This window comes from Mobula hypostoma, chromosome X2, assembly GCF_963921235.1.
Source record: "Mobula hypostoma chromosome X2, sMobHyp1.1, whole genome shotgun sequence".
NCBI lineage: Eukaryota > Metazoa > Chordata > Chondrichthyes > Myliobatiformes > Myliobatidae > Mobula > Mobula hypostoma.
This window is the reverse complement of record NC_086129.1, coordinates 25,939,592-25,952,685: the sequence shown is the minus strand read 5'-3', so window position 1 is coordinate 25,952,685 and position 13,094 is coordinate 25,939,592. Positions and strand designations below refer to the sequence as shown.

General features: G+C 42.6%; 1 protein-coding gene and 1 long non-coding RNA gene across 3 annotated transcripts in view; one reads left to right on the top strand and one right to left on the bottom strand.

The window, feature by feature from the left end:
* LOC134340788 (uncharacterized) overlaps positions 1 to 3,802 on the bottom strand; it is an 84,065-nt gene extending 80,263 nt beyond the window's left edge. Inside the window, exon 1 of the long non-coding RNA XR_010016635.1 lies at positions 3,715 to 3,802. This is a non-coding gene — a long non-coding RNA (uncharacterized LOC134340788). The remainder of the gene's footprint in view (positions 1 to 3,714) is intronic.
* Positions 1 to 13,094, top strand: part of robo3 (roundabout, axon guidance receptor, homolog 3 (Drosophila)) — a 609,199-nt gene that overhangs the window by 139,556 nt on the left and 456,549 nt on the right. The gene's annotated exons all lie outside the window — the stretch shown is intronic.

Sequence of the window (13,094 nt, the reverse complement as noted above, 5' to 3'; positions counted from 1 at the left end):
AGAGAGAGCATAAACAAAAAGGAACAAGGAATTGACCAAGATTTTGTTCATGTTGGAGTCCTCTCTTCAATATGACATTGGCTTTATTTATTCATTGAAAACAATTCCATTCTGAGCTTTCCATCTCTGTGCTTCTGCCTTTTGTGGGGTGCATAAGGATGGTTTCCTCGTCATACTGGAAGCACTGGTTGAGAATTTTCAGCTTGTTCAAAGCAGCAAACCTTGCACTCAGATCCATGACTTTCTGACCAGAGTTACCCCAGAGAATCTCCTCCTTATGAACCGTAGCCATTTTACCCTACTGGTGACATATCTGATCTGAATATTTACTGAGTCAATAACACGGGTGGGCAGTTGGAATTACTGGCAGGGAAGTGGAAGAAACCCTGCAGTCTGGATTTCTCTGCATGTTGGTGGAGCTTTAACTGCACACTGCGTAGCTGAATGCAAGTCACATTGACAGGAAGCGCTCCCAGGCCGTCTGCAGAGCAGGGCAGGTCCCATCCTTCAGACACTGGATTGATGCCAGATCCCAACAGGGGAAAGCATCTTTATTACGGAGTGTGGAGTTGGAAAGTGAGAAAGCTTGGAGGGTGATGGGGAAGTATTCTTTTTCATACTAGTCCCTTGAGCAATGTTACCTTCCCCCCCCCCCCAAAAAAATAGTCCTCAACCTCAATCATTGTGTTTTTCAAAGTCCAGGCTTTCCATAATGAATTTGCAAAATGGGTTACTTCAAAAACTTTGAGCCCCATTTGTCAAAGCTGCAATTCTGCTTTTGAAAGTGGGTAGGCTGCTTTTTTTTACCTCGTTCTTTTCCAAATAGACTGGGAATATTTCTTCCCCATTTAACAGCCAACCCACCATTCCACATTGAATTTCACTTCATTGTTTCGTCTGGTATTCAATGTACCCAGGTAGCACGCGGAAAATAACACCGGCTTCTACAGATTTCCTGCCATAGGAAGTTATGGCCATGTAGTTCTGTGTTGGGAAATGAGCATTTCAATCCCAGGTCCAGGGAAGCAACTTATCCCTCCTACATATTCCGACTTATCAATATGACAGCAGCCCCACATTAGTGAGACTGGCTTATCTGCTCTTTCAAGTGAAAACAAAGAATGCTTGAAAAGACTCAAGACTGCTTAATGGCATTTCCAGTACATAAGGGTAAAGGAGAATGAAATAATTGTTACTCAGGATCCAAGGCAACTCAAAAAAATGAAATCAGATAATGAACTTAATAATAAAAAACAACACAATAAATATAAATAAATAAGATTATTTGTATGTACAGTACTGTGCAAAAGTCTTTAGCGCATATACAGTATACAACTAGGGTGCCTAAGACTTTTGCACATTACTGTAGTAATTTTATGTATTGCACTGTACTGCTGCCACAAAAAAAAACAGATTTCATGACACATGTGAGTGATGACAAACGTGATTCAGATATGGGTCTCTATTGTGGACTGAGAGTGGGAAGGGGGCAGGGAGGGGGGAAATATGTTTGGGAAAAGGAGAAGGGAGAGGGGAGGGAGTGGGAAGCACCAGAGAGACATCCTGTAATGATCAGTGAACCATTTGGGTGGAATCAAATGAGCCTGCCTGTACCCACGCCACCTCCCGTCCCTGGCACTCCTTCTCTGCCATCTGTCCCCCCAGCCATCCCGTGGCGACCCACCCTCAACATTCCCAATATCTTTTGCTCCCTCCAGATTTACAAACTTGCTGTCCGCTCCACATTGCCAAATACGGTATTGTGCAAAAGTCTTGGGCAGACGAGCTATATATATGTGCCTAAAACTTTTGCACAGCACTGTACGTAAAGTGAGGCTAGGTACAGAAATGTCTGTACATAGGGTAACTCTGACAAGAAATGATAAAGTAGTGTTGGGGGGTGTGGTGGATAGGATTAGGAGTGGAGTTGTTGATCAGCCTTAATGTTTGGGGAAAGTAGTTCTGACGTGGACACTACGTAACCTCCTCCCTAATGGGAGTGGGACAAATAGTCCATGAGCAGGGTGGGTAGGATCCTTCATGTTATTGCTGGTCTTTTACTGGCACCTTTCTGTATATATGTTCTTGATGACTGGTAGGCTAGTGCCAGTGTTGAGTTGGATAGTTTTGACTTCCCACGTAGAGCCTTCCTGTCTGTCATAGTGCAATTTCTGTACCAAGCAGTGATACAAAATATCAGGCTGCTCTCTACTCCGCATCTGTAGAAGGAAATGATATTGATGTGCGTAGTCCAGGTCTCTTCAGCTTCCTCAAAAAGTAGAGGCATTGGTGAGCTTTCCTGATTGTGTAGGATGTGCTCTAGGACCATGAGAGGTTGTGCAAGGTGTGCGCTCCTAGGAGCTTGAAGCTGCTCACAGTATACACTGCTGTGCTGCTGATGTAAAAACTCAGCAGATCAGACAGTAGAAACTCTGGACATGAAATGTCGACTGTACTTCGTTCCATAGATACTGCCTGATCAGATATTGTTTTAATTTCAGATTTGCAGCATCTGCAGTTTGTTCTTGATTTTTCATAGCCTCTGAAGTGACCCGTCAAGCCCTGGGTTACATCAGACCTTAAGGTAACTGCCATTGGTTAACCCAGCTTAAGGTTACCTTAACGTAACATGCCAGTCTTGGCGGTCACTCCTATATATCCAGAGTACGAGTCTTAAAAACACTAGTTGCTTTCTTTACGTACGTTTCTACATCAGCAAAAAGTGCAGTCAAAAAGCTTCCTTTTTCTCTGGAAAAATGGACAAGGGAGTCATGGAAAGAGCAATCCCTATGGAAAGCAGACCTCATTATTATAGGAGCATCTTCCTCATTACATGGTCATCATTAATGAAATAGAAATCCCACAGCTTAAAGCAGCTTGCTTCTCCCAAACTTTTAACAGTCTTTTCTTGTGTTGAAGTGAAGTGATTTTCTCTTTTTATTTACGTGGAAAGTGCCTGATGCTGTCAAACAATCAAATATTTTGCAATATTTACTGCTTGGGTTCATGTATGAAGATTAGTCTTTTCAATGACGTCCCAGCTGGTTGAAATTGGTCTAAAACCCAGCAGGAGTTGAGAGAGAAAATTAGGGATGAGAGCGTGAGTCACAAATTAATTGGACATCAATGCGATTCCATCTTCATTTACTTTGGATATTGTTGACAATTCTGCATACATTAAATATAATTGTCCCTTATTGCACACAATTTTACAAATGAATATTTAGATTTCATGCTTGGTAGCAGCAAACATTTCCATAATTTGTTCCAATTGTAATTTAGTGGAAGCACCCACTCGCTCAGTTGCATCTGTGTAATTCCTCCATGCAAATTTATTAAACAGTAATCACACTAATTCATCTCATTCCATTCAGGCCAGGGATTCAGACATTAGCAGGATTTTAAATTGCCAACACAGAGCACTTATCACTGACAATGGCCTTTCTAGACAGTTCTTCTTTAAACAAGCTTACAATAATCCTGGCTGGATGCATTTAATGATTTGTAATGTTGTAGCATAGTTATATAGTGGTGCTTGTGCCTTTTTGTACGTGTTTCCGTTTCTGATCGATTGTGTGTTTATGTACTTGTATCATGCAGCAGACAGCAGTCCCTTCAGCCTATCATCTGCACCCACCGTCCAGCATGCATTACACCAATCCTATTTTACACTCCCTACAACCCTCTCAACTCGTCCCAGATATTTTCACTCACCTACACACAGGGGTGCAATGTACAGTGGCTATTGTAACAAGCAGCGCCTCGCCGGATGTGTGCGGAGACCAGAGCAAAGGAAGCTCACGCCGTCAAATGTGCGAACTCCCAACAAAAAACACTGGAGGTCAGGATTGTGCCTGAGTTATTGGAACTGCAGGGCAGCAGCTTGGAATAGCTGTGTCACTGTGCGGTGCTTATCCACGAACGGGTGTGTGAAGCAGTAGCTGTGTATTTGAGAGTGTATGTGTACATGTTTGTACACGTGTATCTGTATGAGTATGCACATCTGTCTACATTCCTGTGAGTGTTTATATGTGAGTATTGCTGACTGTGTCTAGCACTCTGTACATAGGTCTGAGTATCTGTATGCCTCTGTTTCTTTGACTATGTAAAATATATTTCTGCGTGTGTATGTGCGCGTGTATGTGCTTGTGTGACTGTCTGTCTATGATGGTTTTTGCATCTGTCTGAACACGTGTGTCTATAAGCCTGAATCTATTCCGTGGTTTGATGCAGCATTAACCTATAAGATTAACTGCGGAGATTTTTTGAACTTAGAAGAAACAGGTGAAATATTAAACCCACAAACTGGGTGGGTTTGTGACATTGGAAAGGAAAGTTATAAATATTTCAAACCCAAATCCAGTCTGCCGAGAAATTGACTGCTTCAACTGTTTTCATGTCATTTATGGTCACTTGGTAGTGCTCTGGTTTCACACACTCGGGCCTTGAGTTCAAAACCCTGCTGAGGTGACCCAGTGCAGGTCAAAAACCTACAGGAATAGCTGTGTGGTCAGAGATACCATCTTTTGCTTTACCGATCATTTGGGGCCTGGGTGCTCTATTAAGTGGTTTTAAATGATCCCTGGCGCTATGTTCCTATGATCCTGGCACTATGGAGGAGAATTACGTGTAGGGTCTTGGCAATATTTATCCATCTCTCAACACTGCAGAAGTAGAATATTGATTTTTGCTCTTTGTGGGGGCCTTCTTTGCACAAATTGATTGCCACATTTATTTCTTGCATTCCAGTGCAACAAGGACAGTGGGTTCCGGTTAACTGGGCCATCAATTAATCAGGGCAGCAGCTCATTTGGGACAACTCTTAAAGAGCAAGAACAAATTGAGAAAATAGCTAGGATTCTCTTTGTTTACTTTGGGACATTATTCTGCTTAATTGGTACAGGAGGCTGTTGCTGAACACTTTCTAACTAGCGTCAGTCGTGTGCATGTCTTGCGGCTGTTAGACACTACACCATGCTTAGAGCGAACGGTTTTTAAACAGTATCACTTGTATGTGTTTGTGTTCAAAAAGCAGTGACTTTTGTCAATGATTGGTGGCAAGTACTAAACAGTAAGAGAATTCAGAACCGTTTTGCTCACTGTGGTTTCAAGCATTCAGGTTTAGAAATGCCAGAAATGGCCGGGAGTGAAAATAAAAACAATTTCACTACTTCAACAAGTTAGGAACTACAAAGAATTTGAAGGTATCAACAATCATCTTGAGTGTTACAATGAAAATGAAGATTTGGAGGATGCATTTGTTGAAAGCATTGTTTGAAGGCAGTCCATTATCTACGCTCGGTGTCTGTGCTGATTTTATTAATTTACAATCAATTATAAGAACACAGCAGCGTACACTCAATTAATTCCTCTGTTGATAACTATTAGGAACTAAAACACAATGTTATAGTACTGTAGGAGCTTTGGTTATGTTCTAATTTGTTCTGTTGCTCAGTTAAACGGTAGTTTGCCTATTTCCATGAAACTTCGGCTAATTGGGGCAGCCGCTTAATTGGGTCAAAATGTACTGGTCCTGATGTGTCACAGTTAACTGGAATCCACTGCATTTCATTCCCTGTAGAATGCAGATTTCTGCAGCCCCTCCGCCTCATACACAGATGCAGAGTCTTTGCTGATATCATTGGTCATGTCCCTCTTGGTCCAGTCAACCTTTCTCACCTGCACTCACTCATGCATCCACACTCATCTTCCTTATCTTACACTAGGGCCAGCACGTGCATGTGCAGAGACCCCTCTCCTCCGCTTTTTACCTGTCAGCCACACCCTTGTCCCACAGGCTAAACTGTCCATCACACATGCAACTTTGCCATCTGGTTGACTTTGGCTGAAAAGCAAAACAACAGACAAATTTCAACAGTGTGGAAAGAAAAACAAGAGTTAATATTTCAGATTGATATTCCATCAGAACTAGGAAAATTAGAAAATCAGCTGTCTTCAGCTGTGTAGAAGGAGCAGAGACAGAGGGATTTGGGATGTCCCATACCTATGAAAGATGTTGTCCAAGCTCTTTGCTTCAATCAGTCTTTATCTTGGATGTGTTGCCGACACTCGAGTCTCAAGCCAGGTTCTATACCGAATTCCGTGCTGGTGAAGCAGAAAATGTAAAGACATGTTTTAAAACAGATCTATTCTTTGGCTTAGTATTTACTTCCTTTCATTTGGCATGCCTTTTACTACGTACAACTTCTGCTAGAAATTTCAATAGACTGAATAGCATCATTTGAATTCAGGAAAGGGCATATACAGAGGGATCAAAGAAGCAGCAGAGAATGGCAGTCTGAAAGGTCTCCTCTTGTCAAGATTCACAGAGTCATAATACCTGGAAAGGAGCCCTGCAGCCCATTGAATCAGCACTGATCTTCAAGCACCCACTTTCCACGAATACTACACTGATTCCATTTTATTTTTCCCATATTCCCCACATTCTACCATTCAGATACATATCAGAGCAATGCACAGTGGCCAAGGAGCCGACTAATGCACTTCTTTGGGGTGTGGGAGGAAATTGAAGCATCTGGAGGAAAGCCATGCAGCCACAGAGGGAGCGTGCAAACTCCACGCAGACAGTATTGGACGTCTGGACTGAACCTGGGTCACTGGAGCTCTGAAGCAGCAGCTCCATCTGCTTTGGCTATATGCTACGCAGGATGCGCAGTACTACGCACAAGCCTTAGGCACATATATATAGCGAGGGTGCCAAAGTCTTTTGTATAGTAATTTCATGTATTGCACTGTACTGCTACCAGAAAAAAATTCATGACATATGTGAGTGGATGATAAACCAGATTCTGATATGGGTCTCTATTGTGGACTGAGAGTGGGAAGGGGGTAGGGAGAGGGGAATCATGGTTGAGAAAAGGGGAAGGGAGCAGGAAGCACCAGAGAGACTTCAGTAATGATCAAAGAACCAAATGTTCGGAATCAAATGACCTTGCCTGGTTTGTCAGGGCTGGGTGTGTCTGCACCCGCACCACCCCCCTGCTCCTGGCACTCCTCTGCCACACCTGTCTCGCGGCGCTCTTCCCAACATCCTTTGCTCCCGCCAGATTTACAAACTTGCTCACCGTTCCACGTTGACAAATGCAGTACCGTGCAAAAGTCGTAAGCACCCAAGCTATATGTATGTGCCTAAGACTTCTGCCCAGTACCGTGGGTTTCTGTAATTTAATCTCATTGTGGTTCCCTATACGTGATCAGTTACCAATCACTCTACAACTCTCTAATAAGATGAGCTAAAGTCGAGAATAAACTGCCCTGATATACCATTTACTCCCACCCCCACACTCATGTCCTTACATTACCACAGCAGCTCAACCACCCTGAGATGGAAAGATTCTTGATTGAGAAACCTACTGTAAACCATTTGCTGCGGACTAACTTGCTGTTCTGTAGTCCGGTCACATAGTACAGTCCGTGGAGTCCTGCTTCGACAGTGCCTAGGGTGGGAAGCTGGTAAGTAATTTGATGAAATGGATAAAAAAATGCTGCTCACCATTGCAAATAAGAATGGTTCATTAGGACAACGATTATTTAACTGTACCAATAAAGCTTAAAGGTTAAGTTACTATTTACAAAATTTAATTAACATTAATAACTTAAAAGAGATTATACTAATGAGGCTAATAACTGTATCGCAGATTGAATTAAAAAAATAAATTGGGAAGGTAAAATGATAATAAAAGAATATAGGTAATTCAGTTAAGGTAATAAATTATTAATGGACATTTAAAGAGGTAATAGAAAAAAATTTCTCAGAACATAAGCCAGAACCGAGACCACTTCCCTGCGACGTGGAAAATTCAAGGCACCTCACGTGATCTGGGTGTTGTGTATGTGTAGGTAGGGTGTCCAGGTGCTCTCTCCACAGCTGGAGTAGCGAGTGAGTGGCCATTCAGAAGGGCAGGAAGCCAGTGGAAGTGGACAAATCTTCTGGAGGTGATACACGTTACTGGAGACTGGTGCTGGTGCACTTCAGAATACAAGATCAAGTACTGCACCACCAGAAACAATGGTGTACAAATGCTAAACACGAAAAAATCTGCAGATGCTGGAAATCTAAGCAACACCCACAAAACGCTGGAGGAACTCAGCAGGCCAGGTGGCATCTGTGGGAAAAAGCACAGTCAAGGCCTCGGACCCAGTCACTGGTGAAGGGTCTCGGCCCAAGGCATCGACTGTGCTTTTTTCCATGGATGCTGCCTGGCCTGCTGAGCTCCCCCAGCGTTTTGTGGGTGTTCCACAAATTCCTATTGTGAAAGGAAATTGAAATGTACGGGGCAATGAGGAAGTTCTGTCACTATTTGTGTGACGTTTCTCCAAAACCAGGGAGCGAAAAAGACTCAGATCCAGTTTAATTTATTTATTACATGTACACTGAAACAGACAGTGAAATGTGTCATTTGCATTAACCACGAATACAACCTAAGGATGTGCTGGGAGCAGCCCACAATTGTCACCATACACTCCAGCACCAACATGGCATACCCACAACGTTCAGCAGAACAGAACAACACAAGCAACAACAACAACAGCAACAATGCAAAACATTAACGGTAGAACAGGCCCCTCTCCCACCTTACCGCCCAGATCTCCAACCCCAGCACAGTCCTTGCTCCCGGACTCTCAAACTCACAGACACTGGGCCTCCAGTCTCCAGTCCTTAGCCTGGACTCACAGTCGCAGATATCAGGCCTCAACCTCTGGACTCACTGACTGTGGTCTTCGACCTTCCAGCTTTAACTTCCGGTATCGACCCCAGTATTTGCCAATCACAAGACTTTGAACTCCAGCCCTCATGCCTCCTATTCACGCAGACCTTCAACTCGCGGAATCACTGACCTGAGGTGGGCGGTCACCAACCCTTGTCCGTGGCCCTTGACCACGGGGATCACTGGTCATGAAGATGTGAATTCTAAGGGATTTCCATCAGGCATTTAACAGAGTCAAAAATAATGCAGTCAGGAGCAGAATGAATTAAAATCCAGCTCAAGCTCAGAAAGCAGAGTCATAATAAATAACTGAATACCCCGAAGAAGCTTAAATCTTCTCTTCAACGGTAGTTCAGTGAGATCCTCTCTCACTGCTCCCCCTCTGTGATCTCTGCTGCTCTCTGACTCTTTGATCACGTGCTTGTATTCTTTCCCCTCCCCTCTTCTTCTTTTGGCTTCTTCCTCCTTCCTTTCCAGTCCTGAAACTTCCAGCCTGAAACATCGACTGTTTATTCATTTCCACAGCTGCTGCCCGACCTGCTGAGTTCCTCCAGCATTTTGTGTGTGTAATCATAATAAATGATTGTTTTTCATGCTGGTACTTCGCAGTTATATTTCTTAAGAATCATTGCTAGGACAACTGCTTTTTGGAAATATATTGAGAAATACTGCTGTGTGGAGTACATTTTCAAAATTTACATATGACTCCAAACTTAGAGCTGTGCATTGACAATTGGTGCGGTGAGGGGCTGATTTTTGACTGTCTCAAGTCACGTACACCAGATATGCTGCAGAAGATATTTAATACAGAAAAGAGTGAAGGTCAGATTCAAGTGAAGAACATGACGAGAGATAATATAGACTACTTTCTACATACCTAATGAAGATGTAGCAACAGGGAACCCCAAGTGGAGATGTGAGTAAATCTTTGAAAATGGAAGTGCATGTTCTGTGAAAGGAAGTGAGTGACATTGAAGTCCTAGTCGTATAAGTGTACAATATTGGGGGATTACACAACCCATAATAGTTATAGTCATAATCATAATTTATTGATCCCGGGGGAAATTGGTTTTCATTACAGTTGCACCATAAATAATAAATAGTAATAGAACCATAAATAGTTAAATAGTAATATGTAAATTATGCCAGTAAATTATGAAATAAGTCCAGGACCAGCCTATTGGCTCAGGGTGTCTGACCCTCCAAGGGAGGAGTTGTAAAGTTTGATGGCCACAGGCAGGAATGATTTCCTATGACGCTCTGTGTTGCATCTCGGTGGAATGAGTCTCTGGCTGAATGTACTCCTGTGCCCACCCAGTACATTATGTAGTGGATGGGAGACATTGTCCAAGATGGCATGCAACTTAGACAGCATCCTCTTTTCAGACACCACCGTCAGAGAGTCCAGTTCCATCCCCACAACATCACTGGCCTTACGAATGAGTTTGTTGATTCTGTTGGTGTATGCTACCCTCAGCCTGCTGCCCCAGCACACAACAGCAAACATGATAGCACTGGCCACCACAGACTCGTAGAACATCCTTAGCATCGTCCGGCAGATGTTAAAGGACCTCAGTCTCCCCAGGAAATAGAAACGGCTCTGACCCTTCTTGTAGACAGCCTCAGTGTTCTTTGACCAGTCCAGTTTATTGTCAATTCATATCCCCAGGTATTTGTAATCCTCCACCATGTCCACACTGACCCCCTGGATGGAAACAGGGGTCACCAGTACCTTAGCTCTCCTCAGGTCTACCACCAGCTCCTTCTTCAATGTCACTCACTTTCTTTCACAGAACATGCACTTCCATTTTCAAAGATTTACTCACATGCTGAAGAAACTCAATGTGTCAGGCTGCTCTATGGAGGGAAATGGTCAGTCGACATTTTGGGTTGAGATTCTTCATCTGGACTGGAGAAGTGGACCAAAAAATGGTAGGCAACAGATGGATGAAGGTGAGGGGGTAAAGGTGATAGGTGGATGAGGATGGGAATGATGTCAGAAGCTTGGATGTGATAGGTGGACATGGCAAAGGGTTGAAGATGATGGAATCTGATAGGAGAGGACATGAAATAAAGGGAGGGAAGGAGGGAGAGAAACCAGTGGGAGGAATGTGTGGGTGATGGGCAGATAGAGGGGGAGAGAATGGGGAACGGGAACAGCATATTGGGGGGCAGTTGGATGAGGAGGAAAGGAAAAAGGAAAATTGGGGAAAAGGGACAAAGATGGAGTGGAGACAGTGTATTGAGATTATGCTCAACTGTCATAAAACACAAGTTAGACTACAGATGAATGTTGCATCTTGTTCTAGCCACAACATATTAGACGGGGTATAAATGTCTCTGAGTGGATGCAGAAGATATTTACTGGAATTGGTTCCAGTTATGCTAGATTTCAGCTGTACAATTAGATTGGAGAAATCAGGTTATTTTCTTGGGAGCTTAGAATATTAAGTAGAAGTTTGACAGAATTGTACAAGATCATGACACTTTCAATGGGATGTATAAAGAGGCACTAATTCATTTAGCAAGCGATTCAAATATTGAACTGTACAGAAAAGCCAGAAAATCTCATGTTTATAAAGAACCAATATTGACCTCAGGATCTCTCAAAGTACCTTGAAGTCAAATAAATGTTTTTTAAGTGTAATCACTCTGACACTATAAACACAATACCCAACAATGCAAGGTTTCATTCCACCAATGGTAATGCCAGAATAATCTGATAATTAGTAAAAAACACAAAAATATTCAGCAGTCCAACAAGCATAAAAGAAAAAGAAAAAACATTTCAGGTTATTGACTTTCATCTGAACTGGCAAAATTGAGAGAGAAGGCGATTTGTACATGGAATGGTAAATTCTATAATAAGGCAAAAGGCAGGGCTGACCAATTGACTATAAGGACAAAGGAATGCAAGAAATGCAGTAGGTGGCTGTAACGGTATGCCTAAAGAATAAAAAGATAGGTCTAATGAAGGAAATGTAACTTCCAATTCTCAGTAGCTGCTCACTGAAAATTTGGGAGCAGCAGCTCTGATATGAAATCACTGAACTCAGTTGTGAAGTGCTTAAGTGAAGATGAGGTACTGTTCTTTGTGCTTTGTAGAGGTTCTTTAGAATATTGTGAGAAGCCATGGGACAGGGGTTACACTGGGAATGGGATGGAGAAACAAAATGGTAAGTGGCCAGAGCTCCAGGTCACGTTTGCAGCCAAGTGAGCACTGAGGAGAAATCCCTAGCTTGTCATCAAGGATGTGTATGGGATCTCAGAGAATTGAAGTGACCATGATACAACAAATGATCCAAAAGATGGCACCACTGATAATGCATTCCCTCATCACTAAAGCAAAGTGTCAGTTTGGATCTCCTATTAAAATCTCTGGAGTGGCACTTGACTTGGGCTCAGTGCTAGCTGGAAAAGTAAGGAAGCAACAATTCCCAAGTTGTGGCCCTGAAGCTCTCTTGCTCTGAGATGATGATCACAAGGTCAGCTAAGTACCACATTGACACCATTGCATATTCACTCCACAGTCAAGGGCACCACATAACTCTTCAATATTGCAATCACACTGCCAAACTACTCCACAGAGAGCTGTGAAATATTATCTCAACTGACGGAAGCCATAATTAACTTGGAATACACCATCATCCACTGTGGATCACAGAGCACTAAGTTTATCATTCATTAAATGCTCTTACTAATTTTTCTTTATCTTTGATGTCTTTTCAAATGCAAAACATTGAATAGATTAAGGCCAATACTATTAATTTAATAAATTTCAGTTTCTGCATTGTTTGGAATCTACAGCAGCAAACATGTCTTTGATGTGCCGTCATTTTCCATTTCAAATTTTACCATCTGCTTGGCTCAAAGACTCACTGCTCAGACTGTAAATTAGACGTATTTCCTGCATGTAATAGGATTGGTACAGATCTTAAAGCAGGCTTCACCTGTGGGGAACAATATTAATAATTTTCCTTTTAAAAAGCCATCTTTCAAAGTTCAGTGTCTTTACAATAATCCTTGCAGACACTGGATTTGCAAATTCTACTCCTCTAATATGCATAAATGTTCTTTGGCCTACTGCCATCTGATGAGGTTTGCCCTTCAGTGTGTTCTGTTGCTAAGATTATTGTTAAACCACAGCCCACGCTGTGGTTGAGGAGTGATGTCATACATTCTTCCCCTTTAGAGGGGCTCAAAATGGTGGAAACACTCAACAGGTTAGGCAGCATCTGTGGAATTGGGAATGGGGTTAATATTTTGGGTCTCAGACCCTCCATCAGAACTGGAAAGAGCGAAAACAAATTTGTTTTCATTAGCAGAGAAGGGAAGGAGACCAAATGGGTTAATGGGGCAGTTTGA